Source organism: Haliotis rufescens, unplaced genomic scaffold, assembly GCF_023055435.1.
Source record: "Haliotis rufescens isolate VD_foot unplaced genomic scaffold, xgHalRufe1.0.p SCAF_1, whole genome shotgun sequence".
Lineage (NCBI taxonomy): Eukaryota > Metazoa > Mollusca > Gastropoda > Lepetellida > Haliotidae > Haliotis > Haliotis rufescens.
In genome coordinates this window covers 37,059,023-37,079,600 of record NW_025963779.1, presented here as the reverse complement: position 1 = coordinate 37,079,600, position 20,578 = coordinate 37,059,023, and the positions used below count along the sequence as shown (strand labels likewise).

The 20,578-nt window shown below is 38.0% G+C and overlaps 1 protein-coding gene across 3 annotated transcripts in view; it reads left to right on the top strand.

Moving 5' to 3' along the window:
- Nucleotides 1-20,578, top strand: part of LOC124135704 (death-associated protein kinase 1-like) — a 165,375-nt gene that overhangs the window by 4,845 nt on the left and 139,952 nt on the right. The window contains exon 1 of one of the 3 annotated variants that reach the window (XM_046501184.2): nt 839-857. The exons of the other annotated variants lie outside the window; for them this stretch is intronic. The gene's annotated coding sequence lies outside the window, so the exon portion shown is untranslated. Of the gene's footprint in view, nt 1-838; nt 858-20,578 lie in introns of those variants that run through there. 3 annotated transcript variants of the gene reach the window in all.

The window sequence follows — 20,578 nt, the reverse complement described above, 5'->3', positions numbered from 1 at the left end:
CTGTTGCCGAGCAGATACCAACAAGGACATACAGGCAGTGTTAATGGAACAAGCCTTCTTTGTGCCCTTTGTTGCCTCTTGCATGGACATGGTTTCATTATCATGGTTACATACAGTAAACATGGTGTAAATCAGGAGTGTTGTTGATATCACTGTATTACATGTGCATTTCCTACAAGTGGTGATCTCAAGTGTCCTCATATCAGTAATATGTTCCAGCTCTGGTTGTAAATAACCAAGCTTATGTAATGCATGACTTGCTCATATCACAGTGTGTACTGGAGCCTGGTCTGTCAGCAGGAGAGGATGATAATAAACAGTGACATTCATGGCAAGCTCAGACAGTACAGCAGGATCATTAGGAGAACATGGCCTTCTTGGACTTTCATGTAACATTGATAATTTCTGAGCATGCATTCAATGTTGGACCTAATATGATGTTTGGAATTAATGACTTTTAACAAGTTTGGCTTACATTTCTCTAGTGTTTGTTTGTAATATATTCTTTTTTTATCATGATTATTATATATAAATCTCTATTTTTAAATAAGATTGAATGATGATTATTAAAGAGTAAAGTTAACTTTTGCACGAAAATGTTAAGCTTTAGCAGATGTTAATGTGATTGATGTTTGGCTAAATGGCCATTGATTATAGACAATCTTTTAGGTTTTTTAAATAGCTGGGAAGTTGTCATGTCAAATGATGACACATCAGTGAAATTAACTTTGCCATCAGCACAGACCTCATTAGATGTCTCAGAAAACACACCATTTTGAATCAGGGATCTATCAGTACAGCAATATGTAACCACAAGTAAAGAATTCAGCCACAGAACTGTGAGCCTCAACAGAATGGTAATATTTCTAGCATTGTAGCAATATATCTTGTTGTGTTACTTATGTGTTGCACTGAGAAAGGGACTTTCTGTCCTTCCTACTATGGTTCTGCACCATTTGGGATGTGTGTGCGTCTGTGATTGTTGCAGTGAAATGGGTACTTGTTGGTGATAGTCAACAGTCAAGGTTGACAAGGTCAGATCATTAAAAGTTAATTTGGGGGCCTCAGGGATTGACCTATTTAGCAGATGAAACATCTTGAATGTAGATGCATTACTTATGGTGATGAGCATTGAACTAGGTTACATAGTGCCAAAGGATGTTATTTAGTAGTATCATGTTCTGAATGTCTATATTTTGTAACATATGAACAAACAAAAAACAACTTCAAAGTTTATGATTATTGTTCACCATGTTCAGTGTGTAATTAGAAACTTGATATTCTGCTGAGCCTGTCATATTACACGAGAACAAGTATGAATCAGGGAGAACATGCGTTGTTAAAAGCTATACAAATGTTACTAATGATGTTAATTTCTTTACAAGATCTGCAAGTTAACTAGATTTTGTTTTTTGGCTTTTCTTGACTCAAAAGTGTGCAGGTCAGACAACTAAGTGTTATCTTGTCTTACAGATTTGCAGGAGGGGAAATAGCAGATAATTGTTGTCAGAGTTCATACTTGATGTTGATTTCCTAAAAGAAGTTCGTAATATAAATGTTAAGCTGAAAATTCAAACATATAGGGAAAACCTCAAGCTTCTGCAAATGATATTGCCCTGAAAAATAGCCTTACCCTGATGTTAAAATAAACATATTTTGTACCACAAAAGGCAATTAATTTTCCTTCCTTAGCAAAATTTAGGGCAATATGATCCATAATAGAAGAGGGTATCGGGATCTCCCTGAGAGACTCCCTCGGAGAAGTGTTTCCAGACATACTTCTCTACTGCATCTGTTACCCACAGTGACAGAATAAACCATAGAAGGAACTTATTCAGTGGATAGTTTGCTTCTGAAAGCATCTACAGGATTGTGTTTTTTGAAACCTATGCCGAAAGATTCTCACCAAAACAAACAATCATTTTCAAATTAGTCACTGACACTTATTTTGATAGCTTTTGGTTTGTTAGTTGTAGGACTTGTCTCATTAAACACTGAGAGTGTTACAACCAACCCTCTCTACTTGTGTACAGGTAGTGTATTGCTGCAGTGTTGAATAGACAGTAAGTTAGTACCTTGTTGTCAATACTGAGTGATTTCAGGTACAGAGTGGTAGTGTTGTGTAATCAGTGCTAGGACTAGGAGGTGATTATGACAGACTGCATGCTACAGTGAGTTGTAGAGCTGAATGCTTGAAATTACAAGGACATTGCTAATACACATTTAAGTGTTTATTCAGTGATGTGATGTCACAGACTCACTATTAAACATGTTCTGTAGGAATCAGACCTAAAGTTATCTTATTAGGTGACACTGCTCAACGATATGGTGTTCATGTCGAGACGTTGCAATGAGTGTTGTGTGTGAAATGGAGATATTTTTTCTGTGTTATAATATGTACTCTTTAACAGCGAGATATATTTTCATCCTCAAATTTTAATTAGACAAAGAAAGAATGCTTTTAAGAACTTGAATTAGACTTGCTAGTTCTGCTGCTTTGCAATGGCCAAGACCTCTTTTACTGAAATAGATAGAAGAGATACAGAAAATGTCACACTTACTGTCTGCAACTTTAGCCACAAGTTCGAAGCCTAAGTCTAGTTTGAACTGTGTAAACCTAGCTAATAACAGTCCATATAATAACATTTAATTCTACTGAAAATGATGCTAAGAGTCAAGCTTGTGCTAGTAGTTTCAAACATCTTTGGCACACACTGCATGATAATCTTAGAAATATTTCATGTTATTTTGATGTATGATCTATAATTTTACAGCAAACCTTAAAAACCTTGTCTGGTGATGTTTTTTGAATATATCGACTTTTGTTGCATTCCGAAACCCTGGATCCTTACAATCAATATCAGGACGACCTGACCAGGCTACAGGACTTGTCCACCTCGGTCAGGCTAATGATTTTTGGCAATGCTTTTGCAATATGGCTCTAACCACCATGTCTCACAGACAAATGACACACACAAATCTAATGAAATTGATCCTTGTGTAGCTATTATGGAGATGACTTGGATTGTTAATCTCAGATCAATCACAGATCCAGTTTCTCACAAGTTTGAAACACTTCAACTGGAAGGAAAATCTTCAAATGGGAGTTATGCAGCAACAAACACTTCAGTCAGTTCTGAAACAGGTCATACATGATATAGGATGAAGTTTGTTTAAACTTTCATCATAGAAATCCTTCCCACCCTATATATATATATCTTTTTTTAACCACATAAAAGCTACACTATATGACCATATACACATGCAATGTTTGTTTGAACAGACAGTCCAAGCAGTGTGTCCAATAGAGAAAGTCTATATAATAGACTCATCTGTAAATCTGATAATATCTATTGTGGTTTCGCTATACTCGTCCGGGGTATGGCTCGATTCTATCAGTGCTTATTGTAGACAGGACAATGGGGTAAAGAGAGATAACAGGTGTAATGGTGCAGGTTACTGCACTGTTGGATGGCTCTCTCTGCTCACAAGGTACACTTGTATCGATCACGTTGTCAGGTGCTCTGTCTTGTCATCCTGCAGTCTCCCCGACCTCAACTGTTGCCCCATACAGGCACCTGCTAGTGTTAGCAAGACAGGAATCTGCCCCTACACTGTGGTGTATTGTCCGCAACTCATACCATCTTGGGAAGACATCCATGGGCATGTACCTGTTTGTGTTTGCAAGAAAAATACAGTGTTTGTCGGTCGTGCACTTTATTATGTGTCAGAGTTGTTTAGAATATTTCTATGGGGATTGACCAGGCATGTTAACTGCTACTTGGGTCATGGCCTTGGCGAGTGTGTGTAACAAAAATCAATTGATGAAATCGAAAAACTGCTGAGTTTGCACCTTTTGTTGATCTGGCCAACCTGTCGGTGCCACTTGTGTCAACACCTGCGAGTGAACCCAGTCACATATTATACAGTTATAGGTATCACCGTTAGCAGTACCTAGCCAAAAAGGTGTTTGACATCAGACCTCTGAGATTGGCCGCGTACAAGTCACACAATTTGATATGTTGAGGCTCACATAAAATAAGAAATGAGTGTCAAAGATGAGACAAGAAGATGTCAGCAGAATTGTGTTTTGCTCAGGGGTGAGGTTTAAAAATTCCAAATTTTGAAACGTTAGGATTCATGAAAACATGTACTTATTCAAGTTATTGTGTTGTTTAAATATTGAACAGAAACAAATGAGAAAACAAATGATGGGGTGCTGAATATTTTGGGTTTATTTGGGAAGGGTCACCCCATAACATTAGCGGAGGGTAATGTTGATTCAGTGTGATCCTCTCAGGTAAGTAAATGAGGATATCTCTCAGTAATAAACTTGTTGTGAGACTGACAGTTTTATCTTATGTAGTTATGGGTTATGGCTATAGAATTGCTGTGTCCAAAATTAAAATTAAGGATACAATTTCCGGTGTTCAGTATTAAGAATGAAAGATGAAAGTCACAAGGACCTCGAACCAAATTTATTGAATTTGAATAAAAATACTTGATATTCCATCTGATGTGTTAACTTGGCACATTTTTGTTGTTGTTGTATATAGTTGTTTATGATGTAAGTAAAGTTCAGCTCTTTTTTATATACTTTGTACATCCTGCAGTGTTACTATGGTTTCCCAGCTATTATCTATGCCAATATTTACTTATCATGATAAGAACTTGCATTCAGTGTGTTGGAGATTTTACAATATAATATTACTTACATGCATAAGGATCAAAGGTGGAATGAGTGTGATATCATATAAAGCAGCATACATGTGCTAGCTTGTAATTGTTGATATGCCTTGATGCACAGTATCAATCCTCCTCTTGTTCATTCATATACAATGTATAATACAAGGGGCCTGGTTGTATTGTCAGCATATTTGACAAGGAGGCAAACTGGGAATGGTTCAGTCTCACTTGCTACGGTTGAAAATATGGACCGTCATTTCAATTTTCTGGCTATGGGGCGTTTATAAAGATTACTTATAGAGTGCACTAGAAGTTGATCAGGTAGCGCTCAATATTGCAGGGGGCACGTAATAATGGTTTGTGTTTGTTTGATTTCAACCGTCAGAAAGATTGATTTTGGCTGACTGCTTTCCTCTGGATTGCTTGGAAGTTTGTGAAACCTACTCGTATGATATTATCAACTTTCCACTTGTCTCACAGTCCTAGACCAGTGAAAATCTGGAAGGACTACCCGTTTTCTTTCCAGATTTGACACAAACCACTGGTAATCAGCTGTGGACTTAATCTACTCCTGGTTTCTAACCCTGCTATCACTGATTACAGCATTACTGATAACCATTGCATATGCTGTTGTGTATTGCACCAATGACTGCATATTGCATGGGAGGTTGCATATATTAAGATACATTGCATATATAATGTATCTTAAGCTTACCATATTCGATGTAATAAGCGCCCCGCTCTTATCATGCTTATAAGCGCCCACAGCGCGCTATTTGCTAATAGTTTGGCTAGTGAACAATACCAATTAGCACCCCTTCTGATCGATCAATGTACACAAGACTTATTTATTCGTGTATAATACGCATTCATGTGTTATATGCACCCTTAATTATTGGCAATTAAATTCTGAAAAATTATATCTGTCGTATATAAACATTTCATAATGAACAATGAAATTTATGATCGTTCAACTCTTGGGTTTTTTTTCACCAAAATGATATTCTAATAAGAGCCCCCTATTTCTAATTTTGAGAGCGCCCTGTAGCATGCATTTAATTGCATGTTACATCCCCCTGTGTGTGGAATGTGTATTTGGAGAGATAGTAAGGCTTTGGTCATTTTGACTGTTGTTGGATCACAGATCTATTGACTCGTTTTTCATTAGATATGGAAAAAAACTTATTCTTTTATCAGCACATCACAAATGTGAAAGTATGTGATTGCTCAGTGTTTTTAATAAATATCACAAACAAAGCTTATAATGATGTTTAATTTGACATTCATATTTTGCCAAATTAGTCATCAGTTGCATATTCCATGCATTATAAGTCTAGAGTTCTCAGAGCCCTGTTCTTGATAAACAGAATAATGCCAAAGTTAATGCCAATAGTCTTCTTGACATTTGGCATATTAAGAGTTTCCTTTGGCAGGAAAAACCTGTGATCCAATAAAAAAATATACTGTCCATAATCATCATAGTACATGTGTAATACAAAACATTGATGTGTGAGGTAACAGTAAACTGTGAGCATGTTAAGAGCCCTGTGACTGCTTGTGTAAACTGAAGTGTAGCTTGATGCGAGTCTGCTGTAATTACAAAGTCATCACTGAGTATCGGACACATGCTTCTAGTCAACAGGATGATGTTAGTGCTTAAAGTTCATGTTGAAAGTAAATCTCTCCTTCTAAAGCACCTTAATGTAATTTTCTGTGAATAATGAGCCCATTGAAGATATTAGCGTTGTATTGATGATAACTTTTGCTGTTTTATTTGAAGACAAATTACAAGGCTTATCTTCATATATATTGATACGGTGGGTGCATATGAAATGATCCTAATGATGTATTCATGTCCTACACAACGAAGATTGGGGAGTGAGAAAGGTGGTTGTGGTTGTGTCTGTGTTTTGTGATTGTGTGTTGTTTAATGTAGCACTCGGCAATATTCTAGCAATATGATGGCGGTCTGTAAAGTAATTGAGTTGGAACCAGACATGCATCAACCAAGTCAGCTTACCTGACCACCCGATCCTGCCTCCTACGTCAAGGACCCGTGAAGATCCAGGTTAGAATAGGTCTTCAGCAACCCATACTTGCTGTTAAAGGCGACTATGCTTGTGTTAAGAGGCGACTAACAGAATCCGTTGGTCAGGCTCGCTGACTTGGTTGATGCATGTCATCGTATCCCAATTGCTCATGAGGTCAATCACTGGATTGTCTGGTCCAGACTCGATTATTTACAGACCGCCGCCATATAGCTGTAATATAGCTGCGTGTGGCGTTAAACAACAAACAAACAAAACAACATCTTATGGCAAGCTCCGGGTGCTGAAGACCTTTTATAACCCACATCATCACAGGTTGGTTGTGGTTATGTTTGTTTTGCAACCTTGGTATAGTGATTATCGTCATCGTATTTGCAAACTAGCTCACCAAATGGAGAGAAGAATGTTTCATGCATGATAACCACCTTGTGACGTAGCAAGCAGCAGTCTTGAACATACACCTCACTCAGAAGACATGCTACAATGGTATAGCTCATCAACTACTACAGAGTGTTTCATGCATGATAACCACCTTGTGACGTAGCAAGCAGCAGTCTTGAACATACACCTCACTCAGAAGACATGCTACAATGCTATAGCTCATCAACTACTACAGAGTGTTTCATGCATGATAACCACCTTGTGACGTAGCAAGCAGCAGTCTTGAACATACACCTCACTCAGAAGACATGCTACAATGCTATAGCTCATCAACTACTACAGAGTGTTTCATGGGACACTTACAGGAGGTTTATGTTGACAGTAATGTCACACATCAAATGGTTCAATTACCTGTCAAAGATGTGAAGATATCTCTCTGTGGTTTCTATAGATCATAAAGTTTACTCCATGAAGTTAATAGTTTGTGCTGTTATCATGTCTTGAGTAGAGCAAATCATCAGCTGAGTAGCTGATTGTGAAGTTGACTCCTTAAATAGGTTTGATAAATGAATAATTAAATCAGGTTGTGTTTATCTTGGCAATAAGGTGTAGAGCTTGGCACTAATGGTGACATTATATGGCAACACAGTATCATATTACAGTGTTTTATGGAACTTTTCTCTTTGTAACAACTTTTAAAGGGCTGCTTCTTGCTCCTTCATCAGGTGATGAAACATCATTACAAAGAAAATAGACTTTGTTATCCATGTATTCATGTTCTGCCATCTTCTAAATGCCAGGGGGCGGTCGGGTAGCCTAGTGGTTAAAGCGTTCCCTCGTCACACCGAAGACCCGGTTTCTATTCCCAACATGGGTACAAAGTGTGAAGCCTATTTCTAGTGATATTGCTGGAATATTGCCAAAAGCGGCGTTAAACCAAACTCACTCACTCACTCTAAATGCCTGTCAAAGACTTCACAGTGTTTCAGTTGACATTTGAAATATAAATGATACTTTTTCTTATGTTTGAGAGACCCATAAATGTAAATATTAGATCAAGTTTGTAAGTTTTATTGCCTCACAAAGAGATCTCTGAGTCTGACTCATCTGCAGGGATTCAAGGTCAAAATAGGTCCCCAGCAACCCATGCTGGTTGCACAATATTTTCTAAATGGCTCACTTAACTGAAGACAGGTGGGACATAGGCCTACTTTTTATATCAAAGGCTAGGATGAACACTGCAACAGATTAACATATCGGAGAGGACTATGTTGAAGGTATCATTACAACTCCTCTAGTCTCTACTGGCCATGTGTTGCCTGGGAGAGGGATGGGGTGGCCTAGTGGTTCAAGCATTTGCTTGTCTGGACAAAGGATCAGGTTCAGTTCCCCAAGGGGCTAAACATGTGTGAAGGCCATTCTTGTAGCCCTGTCATGCTGTGACTGGAATGATGGCTAAATGTATGTAAAACCAGTCATTTACTGTGTGGCATTTAATGTAATGACAATTACAAGCATTTTACTTACATAAACATTATTTAATATATAAATATCAACAACAAAAAACATTCATGGAATAACATCTTTTATTATGCATGTTATGGATTGATAGAAATAATTCATAAATAACTTACACTTTGTGATGAGTTAGTTGGTTTGACTATGCATGAGTTACGAGTAATTCCAGCCTGTATGAACAATAGGAGCTTGTGATCATTTACAGTGATTGATTATACAGGATTGTCAAATATTTGCTTAACTGACGAACGTAAAGTGAAATGATGATGAGAGATACAGGAAGCCTGGACATCGCCAGTACTTGAAGCATCATCCTTCATTTCGAGGCTAGATATGGAGAACATACTCCATCACTGAACTGCATTTGGGATCATTGTATTATTCCACCATTTGCAAAGAAACTGATTTAAAGATTTAAATCTTGATTAAAATATTTAAGTGTGTACAGCAGGGTTTGAGATAGGTGCTTTAAAACAAAGTCTGCCAATGGCTACCAAGGTTTACCCTGATGGTATGACATGTGAATACTGATTTGGACCATGCATCCCCAATCTTGTGTGACCTGTATTAGTGTTGGCCATGAAGATAACTCCTCCACAAAACGTGCTCATGTGTTCTGCATTCAAACAACTCAAACTCTGCTCTGGATCAGTGAGTAAGCTGTACAATTGCTTCACTAGCAAGTCATGAAAAAGTACCTGAAACCCAACCAAGCTGAATAATCATCCCCAGTCCTTAATAATAGAAAGTATGTCTGAACAAGCTTCTAATGCTATCTTTACCTGAGGGAATCAAGTGACAGGACAGTCTCATATGTCTGCCTGCTTGGGAGATGAGCAATTAAAGTCAAGTGACTATTCTGTGACATTTCTCACGACTAGAAAAACTAGCCTTTTTTGGCCCCAGAGACCTGTTGAGACTGTAAAGTCATTAATACCTCTGAATCTAAAGAGTAAACAAAGACTGAGAAGAATTGTGTAAGGGCTGGTTTGTTTGAATGACACTCTTTCTCTCTATAGGCGACTGCGACAATTGTTATGATATTACCTCCTCAATTTGCTTTAGGATCAAAGTCGACAGTGGTTGAACAAGTTTAAATATTTCTGGCTTCGGAGCAATTTTTGAAACATGTTTGGTGTAGTTTTTGTCCGAGACTACACGTGTTGCAGTAATCCTTGTCACAGCAAAACACTGTTGGGTCCTTCTTTTGTATTACTTATTCTGTATAGCAAACTGTGAACTCTGGAGTAGCAAATTGAAAACATCCTGCTTGTCCTATCGATAAAGTGCTCATGGAGATATTTGCTATTTTTCCTCATCCGCAGAGGTATCTAAACATTTTTTTATGTTTTTTTTGTCATTTTTCCCTCCACAATAGTTTTTCAGGGCTTAAACATCCACTGTTTTATTGAGTCTGGGGTTCAATGAGCAAAGTTTGTAGGGCCCTGTGTTAGAAAATTTTTGTGAAGTGGTATTTATTGGTGTTATTTGTAGCACTCTATATTTGGCCCATCTTGTGAACTCTATCTCGATTACTGATAGTAGTACATCTAACTTTGTAGAAAAGTTGCAGTTATGAGGGGTGACTGAAAAGTTCTGGGCCTAACTACGAAGGATGTATAGTAGGCCCTTTACAGTATGCATGTACTAAGTACAATACTATTCATGCTTACTGGCTGCATTTGAACCAAATGTGCAACAAGGCAGCACAGCCAATACAGTAGGCACCTCTCATGAGAGCGTTGAGCACATTCTGAGGAATGAACTGGGCATAACAAGGGTTTCATCACCCTGGGTTCCAAGGTCTCTGACTCCTGATCAGAAACACACCAGTTTCATCATATCTTTTGGGAATTTAAGTCGCCTAGCTAATTTTGTTGAGTGATTTGTAACCATGGATGAGCCTTGGGTTCTCCATTATTAGCCAGAGACTAAACAACAGTCAAAGCAGTGGAAACTCACTTAGGGTGTGTTGTTGCACCAGGACAATGTATCTGTGTACCTTATTATAAAATATACTAAGATGCTTCCCTAAGAGATCAAAGTTTTGACTTGCGTTTACCAGACATATCACTGTGATAACCATTCTTGTGTACGGATACCGTTTACGACGTAATAAGCGCTCAGAGCGCTCTCAAAATTAGAAATAGGGGGCTCATATTAGAATATTATATTGGTGGAGAAAGCAGAGTTGAAAGATAAATTTCGTGGTTTCTGCTGACAGCCTGAAATGTGATATACAACAGATATATTTTTCCAGAATTTAATTGCCCATAATTAAGGGTGCATATAACACACGTATGAGTACGTATTATACGCGATTGAAAAAGTCTTGTATACATTGATCAATCGGAAGGGGAGCTAATTGGGATTGTTCTATAGCCAATATATTAGCAATTATCGCCATGGGCGCTTATTGCAGCAGGGCGCTTATTACGTCGAATACGGTAAGTTAAGTTTCCATTTTGATCAGTTACATCATGATGTGTTACCTTGATGCAGAAGGAACGCATGTAGTGATGCAGATTTTTACCACCATGGTGATACCCATGAACTGAGGATGGTGCTGACAATCCTAGAGCCATGATCAGAGTGAACCCACATCATAGGTTTCTGGCACACCTCTGCAAAGCGAATTTTGACAACTGGGCCACCCGTGCCCCATGTTATGTAAGGAGTCAACACAGTAGCATTATCATGATTATGGTTAAAGCGTATGCTCATCACAGCCCCTAAACTCAATTCAATTCCCCACATTGATACTATAACTGAGACTGAAGCCAAATCCTGGCATCCCCTGCAGCAATAATTATAGCTAAAATATTACTTCATGCATAAACTATTCTCACTCTCAAGGTGTTCAGTAATAGGTCAGTCTGAACTGTTTTTATCATAGGTAACTGTTCTACATGTTCTTTGGATCAAGAGTACATATATCATCATGATCATCATTGATCTTAGTTATTAAAATATTGGCCCCAAATTAGTATTTGGTTATGTATTATTTACTCACATACAAGAATTAAAATTTTCCCACAAGTCTATTAATAGTGTTCCATCAAGCTGGGGTAAATGTAATGAAATATTGTTCAAACTCTTAAAACCAAACTCATTTATTACTCTTAATTCCTGGTTCCAAAGTTGCACATATCTTAGTAGCATGAACTCTACAACATTTGGTCCATCATGGCTTTCCCTGATTATGCCCACATTACAGGGGTTCAGATCAGTTCATTGTCTGGGATGTTGACTCACTGTGGCCTCAGTTTCTCCTGGTTTTCAATTTTGGTAATTATATTGAAGAAAAGTCCTTTCAAAATTTGCTATAACCATGACAATGTCCTAGTGCCTTTTGTCTTGAGCAAAATCAGTGCTCTGTAGTAACCATTAAGTTTACTTCTTTTGTGGTGGATGCTAGTAATGAAGTCTATCTGGAAATCTAAAAGTAGACCTTGTTAGGATTAGTTGTGTGGGGTTATGTTATAAAACAATGAGATGAGTTCAGTCAGTATCAGGTTTGAAACTGGATGCTCCTTTCATAGCTGAGATGTCAGACGCAGGATTAAATGGAGCAGCTCCGTCAAGTTATCTTGCTGTATCTCCAAGTTCCTTTTGAAAGAAGTATCTGAGCACCAAGCACCCCATTCCCTATAATAACCTTAAACATTCTTAGTGTCACTCTTCTTATAGATCATGCCGACTGCTCTAATGTTTTTACATTTAAGAATCTGCTTTGCTGTATATAAACATGATTTACTGCCGATATCTACATGCTTCTATTTAATCTTTCATAAACAGCTATGGCTATTTTATGACTCGGATGCAATGATCCAGTTAACTGGCAAGTTTTAGTTACAGGTTTAGTTTTGGGGTTAATTTTCTATTCTTCTGCCATTTATATTCCTCTTTCAGCTGTATACTTTCTTCTATATGCTTATTATGTTAAGGTTTCGTTTAGTCCTGTTGAAATCTGTTGTGTACCCATGGATAAAATATCCACAATGGGTTGATAGGTTGTTTTAGCTGTGTATGTATTAGGGCTGCGAATACACTATGAGGCGAGTACGATTCGATTCGTATCATGAATATAGGGTAACGAATACGGATATTAAATCACGAATACAATAACATGTCAGCAGTTGATTTATTATTTTTTATATTCATTGAAAAAGTAAAAACATAAATTACTTGACATGGTTTGTTAATTATTAATATATTATACATTCATATACTGCACTTATCCAGGTACTAGTATCTGCTCAAATGTGACAATGACCCGTCACCACAATACTGTCAAATTAAATATTATAAGAGTGTTGTCTTTTAAGAAATTTATGCATATAATATGTTCTTATGGGTATTTTTAGGTACAGGGTATGTAAATGCACATGATTGCATATTCTTAAATATTCGATTCTAGTGGCCACGAATAACGAATTCAATTCATGAATGGATACGGTTAGATTCCCCGAATATGCAAATGAATCGTAACAGCCCTAGTATGTATCATTTGAGTGAGTGGTGTTTTGGTTTGTATGATGACTGATTGGCACATCTAATGCTAGAACTAAGTTGATCTATTACAGCTAATGCAACATTACTATACCACTTTGTATGAAATGTACAAACCAGTCGGCACTTAAACATGTTTATTCTCACTAAATGTGACACTCAGACAGATGAGATGAAATAGACATATGTAAAAGCTGGTTGTCACGTGGACAGTGTGATAAGGCCCCGGCACAGCAGTCATGATCAATGCTGTGATAAACAACACTGCAATCCACATCAAACATGTGATCCAACCCGACAATCACTGAGGTGACAACAAATAAATATCAACACCTATTAGTATCCGAGTGTCACATTCGACACTTCACCTATCCAGCACTCACATTGAAAATCCCATGTTGTAAATAGGAAGTGAGCCATTCATCATTGAATTCCTCCTCCAGGCTACTTTTTCAAGGACTGCCTCCAGTTGGGCCTCTCATACATTTAACCAGCTGGTTCCCGTTTACCATCAACATTGTCCATATTTGATGACCCGTGATGTTTGTCATGTTTTAAGTGGTCTGAATGCAACATAAGTATTGGGGGTAACCCCCAAAGTTATGGGGGCACTATGCGCTTGTCAATCCTTCTGTTTGGCATTGGGAGGAAATGCTATGTTGACTTTGGGCCACACAAACATTCTAATAGTAAAAACCTAGCAGGAGTAGCCTGGTGTTCCTTGTGTGGCCCTGTGGTACGGCTCTCGTGTTTAGATGTCACATGCCTCATTGTTGCCATACAAGAAAAGGGCGTAATACTTGCCTAGGAGCAAATTTGTTCTTCATAAAAACCAATTTTTTGTATGTTTCTTGTTTTGAACATGGAGAGGATACTCACTGACAACACTTCCATGTCTGGAGCCAGACTTTACACACAGATATGCCCACAGCATGCTCAGCACTGTCTTTACTGATGTATGGAGGTATATGTACCAGGGTGCCGTTCTACAAAGTGATCTTAGCACTAACGTGATCGGAACTCACATATTTTAGCATGGACTTATGACTGTTGTAGCAATAAGATCGCTTTGTGGACCTTTGCCTAAGACTAGAAGATGTTGAGCCCAGGAAGTGTGAATGTATAACATTTTTACAGTCACTATCACTGGTCATATATGAAGGAACATGTTTTTGTTCTGACTTCAGTATATTTAGACTGACCCAATGCAGTGAGAATTTAGATTCAGAATAGATGGCAAGTACACCTCACTTGTTTAGGCAGAAAAATTGGGACTGTGTGTTTGCATCATTTGATCTGATTATATCACCACACTTAGGATTGTTGGTCCTGAGTCAATCACCGGGTTGTCATATCTAATATGATATTGCTGTCTTGCTGATGCATTAAACCATGTTTGTTCATTTTGTTCTGTAATTTGTAACAAATGTACTGATTTACAACCTTTTGAATGTAAGATTAGACAGTAAAATTGAAACTCCCCAATATCTGCCTAGTTATCCCCCTGCTGTCCGTCCGTCCTTCCGTTCGTCACATTTCGTTTCCGGAGCAGAACTGAAAAAACATGAGAGATCTCTTAACTAAACTTGGCACATAGATAGGTCTAGTGGTGAACCAGTGCCTCTTGATAGTTTGGGAATTTTGAAAAAAAAATTAAGTTTCCATGGCAACGACTTTGACTTAGACTGAAAATGTCGGTAGTGCTGCTTTCCGGAGCAGATCTTGAAAACCGTAAATATTTCTTCATCAAACTTGTCATATAGATAACTTTAGTGGTAAACTGGTGCCCTTTTGATAGTTTGGGATTTTTGAAAAAATTAGTTTTTGAGTTTCCATTGCAACCAGACATGTCATATTGGCGGAGGATATGAGTATTTCATGCTTGTTTCACATAATCAACTACTCCAAAATGAGCTGTGGACTAGTTTTATATGACATCTGTGTCTACCCATGCAGTATATAATACTTGAAAAGGAGAGAAATATATATTAATAACTGATAATTGAATGATATATGGATGCAGTGTGTTTCCAGTTTCACATAGGAAATAACCTATCCTGATGTACTATGCAATAGGGAAACCTGTAGACTCTCCCTGTCCTGCCTAGATGGTAGACATTGTGTACATGTCAGTATGGTCAATACATCCAGATAAACACAATATACAATAAGAAATCCTTGACCCTCCTACAACAGTTGTACTGTACATGTGAACATACCCAAACACAAAAAGTCACAATATATACAGCTTCATATTGATTCGCAAACCGCGTTCATAGAGTGATCTGGAGTAAACATCAATGTCTCATTTATTGTTATCCAGATTATATTTATTCTCTGACCACCTTCGTATTTGTGTGATACATAACCCAGTTATCGAAAACGACAGTGCAAGTCCTGTCAAATACATTAATCCATCTGTGATATTGACACAATATTGACAAGACAGCTGACTGATCTATCTCACATAGTAGCACTGACCTGTGTAGCTCAGATCATCTCTAATCTACCTGAACATGGTAACGCAAACATGTCAACATTAGACTAATTCTATGAATTCTTTATTGAATTATGATTAGATAAGATTGAAATAAGACCCTTTCTAGGAGGTTGTTAAGTTACCACCAAGTACACTGAGTATCGGTAAATTGAATCTTTCTGTCCTACTTTAAATGCCTCTGCCTGTTGTCTTGGCTATATTACTGGAATTAATGTTGAATTGCAGACACTTCTTCCCAGCCTCCTTGATCTATGTATCAATAACAGTGATTTAGAAGTCTTTCAGGCACACAATACTTGCATCAGGCCTAGACACACAGCTCTCATTTGCTGAATCAATAAACAGGAAAGTCAAATATGCAGTGCAAAGATAGTTCAATGTTTAAGATTTCTAAACAGAGTATTCTTTCAGTCTGCGATATGGATGTAATGATTCACTGAAGATATAGTGCAACAAAATACTGAGTGTGCCACAATCTACAATATTGTGTTGTGGGGTTGTGCATGCATGCATAATTTCACAAACGTGTTTATGTGCAATCTGCAACTTTAGCCACTAGTCTAGACTGACATTTAGTCCCAGAAATAAAGTTATCTTATTTAAAAATATATATCTACAAAATAAACAAACTAAAATCCAAATATAAAATTGTAGGTAATTGATGGTAAAATGCTATTTTCTTGGGTATGTACAAGAGGTCTTAAGCCACTGTTTAATGAATAACCGTATTCGGCGTAATAAGCGCCCCCGCTCTAATAAGTGCCCACGGCGATATTTGCGAATATATTGGCTAGTAAACAATCCCAAATAGCATGATAAGCACCCTTCTGATTGATCAATGTACACAAGACTTATTTATTCGTGTATAATATGCACTCGTGTGTTATATGCACCCTTTAACTATTGGCAATTAAATTCTGGAAAAATATATCTGTCGTGCACAGACTTTTCTTTTGTATCATTTTAGGCTCTACGCACAAACCACGAAATTGACGATATTTCAACTCTTTCTTCAAAATTATATTCTAATATGAACCCCTTATTTCTAATTTTGAGAGCACCCTGGGCGCTTATTACGTCGAATACGGTAACTCAAATCTACTAAATATATTTCCTGGCATGACCAGTGTTGAGTTTTCATATATTGTTTTGTGTATTGTACCGCAAACTTACCATCAAGATATATATCGTGTCTCTGTACGGACCTGGTCTTATATAGGTTCACTTTTCATATATCAAAGGGAAATGTAGTATGTACCATGGTACAGAGAGGTACAGCTGATATGTACCAGCTGGCTGTCTGCACTGCAAATCCTAACAAACAAGGTTGTTGGTACACATGAATTGTGATGTGTAATCCTTCAGCGCATATTCATCTCTGTATTGATCTGACGTATTCTACAATCTAGTGATCCACTGTCAATACATATGCTGAAACTGTTTAATTAAGGTTCACTCCATGAACAAAGGAGTATGGTAGTATGAGTACTCCTTGAGCAGGTTATGTGTTAGAAATAGTTGCTTATGTTGATAGAGATGAAAGAGGATCTGATGGATCAATATATCAATATATACTTCATCAAAATATCAATATGTATGTACTTGATAAACATGATCAATATGTCATTGAATTTCTGATGTTACCATCTTAACATCGATAATACTAATAAAGTTAATGCACATGATAACAGGTAATGAAAAATGGCAGATTAGCCATGAACATGATGAAGGTGAAGTTTGATAGCAAAGGTAATGTAGTGTAACTTTAGGAAGAATATCTATTCCACTTTGCCAATCTGGAAAATACCACATTCAACCTAACAAGGCCTGATTACTATGATCAATGAAACTTTTGGTCAGTTATTATTTAGGAGGTGAGCATCAATTATGAGTCATAAAGATTGAGGAAGTCTATCCATATTGTCTTGGAAGTCATGATTGACCCCATTTTGACCCCATCAATCACAATCAATCATAAGTTTAGCTGCTCGTCCCTAATGTCCACAGTAAATGTATGCGCATGCTTACATAACTAAGAGAGATGTCATCCTTTTTCAAGTATTGCAATTCTGAAGAAACCTTTTGTCACAGGTGCAGGTAATATGAATGAACGCAAATTCTCGTTGGTAAGGATAATCCCTCGTTTTCAAACAGATGAAAAATTCTCAATCAGAATTACCAACTGGAGTTAATTTCAGTTTGACAACTGACTGCACAGATCTTGCACATGACAGTGATTACAAATCCACAGCATGTCCCAGGAGTTTAATCAAATTGATTCTGACAGCTGACATCAACAGCACAGGCAGGCATAGCATGAGCAATCCAGACAAGCATTTCATTACGTGGAAGCTTCCTTCCTGATCATGCTGATTCTGATCTGACCCAGTGAGTCCTCGTGTGTTGTCTCGGGTGCAAGAGTGTATTCCACCAGGTGTAGGGAGCCCCAAGTCATGTGCCACACGCCCTTGTCACCTGAGAGGCTAACTGAGATGTTACCTTGCCTGAGTCTGTGAGAGGTCTCTCCCAGCATAATCCCTGTAATGACAGACTGGCTGACTGTCACTGAGCCCTCTAATCTCCCCAGTAACACGATTTCTTACCAAGTCTGAGTGTTTTCTTTTAAGGCTGTTCGCTCATTTGGTGTGGCTTTCATCCAGATGGAGTGATTCAAGGGTGTAAAGAGTAAAATAAACAGATCAGAGGGAGGATAAGTGTTAAAGCATTAAAGCATTTTTTGCTGGAGATTGAACCTTGTTTTAACTCAGCTGAGATGAGGTGAAAGGTTGCATCTCGGAATTGTTGAATGGGAAGCTGTAGGTGAATGCTAGTTATGAAGTTACCAACTTGTCCATTCCTAGACACTGCCTTGTTGGATTCAGATCAATATTACTGATCGCAGGTTAAAAGAAATGAGATTATTTTCATGCAATTTATTGTAATGGAATTGATAAAAACAATACAGACAGTCATTCTCAACAGTTCATACTATTAATATGTACAAAACAGTTGTTCTGATGAAATTAGTGGACTGGAGGTTTGTCTGTCTGTGATATTGATAATAGGAAATTCTTTCACCTACACATTTATTAATGGCTGAATAATTGTTTTAGCAGTTTTGTACGAGTACCATTAGGATCAGTTTCAGTATGATAGCTGTGGTAAGTCTCTTGTATATGTGGATTTATCCAAAGTAGCACCCCAGGCATTTAGGTAAATGACAAGACAGAGGGGGTTGTTATCTTGGTTGACTGTCTCCTTATATGGCAAGACCTATGTGAGCTTTGGTGTGCAGGGCTGTATGTAGATGTGATTGTGGCTGGTGTAGCTGTATGTTGATGTGCTTGTGGCTGGTGTAGCTGTATGTAGATGTGATTGTGGCTGGTGTAGCTGTATGTTGATGTGCTTGTGGCTGGTGTAGCAGTATATAGAAGTGATCGTGGCTGGTGTAGCAGTATATAGATGTGATTGTGGCTAGTGTAGCTGTATGTTGATGTGCTTGTGGCTGGTGTAGCTGTATGTAGATGTGCTTGTGGCTGGTGTAGCAGTATGTAGATGTGATTGTGGCTGGTGTAGCTGTATGTAGATGTGCTTGTGACTGGTGTAGCTGTATGTAGATGTGATTGTGGCTGGTGTAGCTGTATGTAGATGTGATTGTGGCTGGTGTAGCTGTATGTAGATGTGATTGTGGCTGGTGTAGCTGTATGTTGATGTGCTTGTGGCTGGTGTAGCAGTATATAGAAGTGATCGTGGCTGGTGTAGCAGTATATAGATGTGATTGTGGCTAGTGTAGCTGTATGTAGATGTGATTGTGTCTGGTGTAGCTGTATGTAGATGTGATTGTGTCTGGTGTAGCTGTATAAAGATGTGATTGTGGCTGGTGTAGCTGTATGTAGATGTGATTGTGGCTGGTGTAGCTGTATGTAGATGTGATTGTGGCTGGTGTAGCTGTATGTAGATGTGATTGTGGCTGGTGTAGCTGTATGTAGATGTGATTGTGGCTGGTGTAGCTGCATGTAGATGTGCTTGTGACTGGTGTAGCTGTATGTAGATGTGCTTGTGGCTGGTGTAGCAGTATGTAGATGTGCTTGTGACTGTATGTAGATGTGATTGTGGCTGGTGTAGCTGTATGTAGATGTGCTTGTGACTGGTGTAGCTGTATGTAGATGTGCTTGTGACTGGTGTAGCTGTATGTAGATGTGCTTGTGAGTGGTGTAGCTGTATGTAGATGTGCTTTTGACTATGTAGATGTGCTTGTGACTGGTGTAGCTGTATGTAGATGTGCTTGTGGCTGGTGTAGCTGTATGTAGATGTGCTTGTGACTGGTGTAGCTGTATGTAGATGTGCTTGTGACTGGTGTAGCTGTATGTAGATGTGCTTGTGGCTGGTGTAGCTGTATTACAGTGTATATCAACAAGACAAGATGAAGGACTTCAAGCATACAGGATGCTCCCTGACTGTGGTGATGAAATTCTGCAATGGTTATGCCATGGTCAACAAGATAATCCAACTTTTGGACACATTTCATGGCCAAAAGAAGCTACAAATATTAGCTCAACTAAACCAACATCTTTCCCAACATTATGTTTATTGACTGGAACTTTTTGTTTTGAAGTTAAGTGCTAATTTGTCATTTTACATTGCAATCATCATGATCACATTAAAGTAACAAAGAACATTTTTAAGGTCTTTGAGCAGCTGTTAATATTTTGTTGAATGAGAAAATAAGGTAATAAATTTCAAACATTTGTTAAGGTAGAAGCTTTCAATTTCCTTGCCTCGATGACATTAACATGTCAAGCCATTGGATTGAGAACTTCTATTTGATGTCTGGATGCATGAACCGTAGTAATACAGGAAGTATTACAGAGTCCAATCTGTGTTTCACTGCCCACTTTTATCACCCAGTGATAGCCAAGTCACCCTTAAAGAA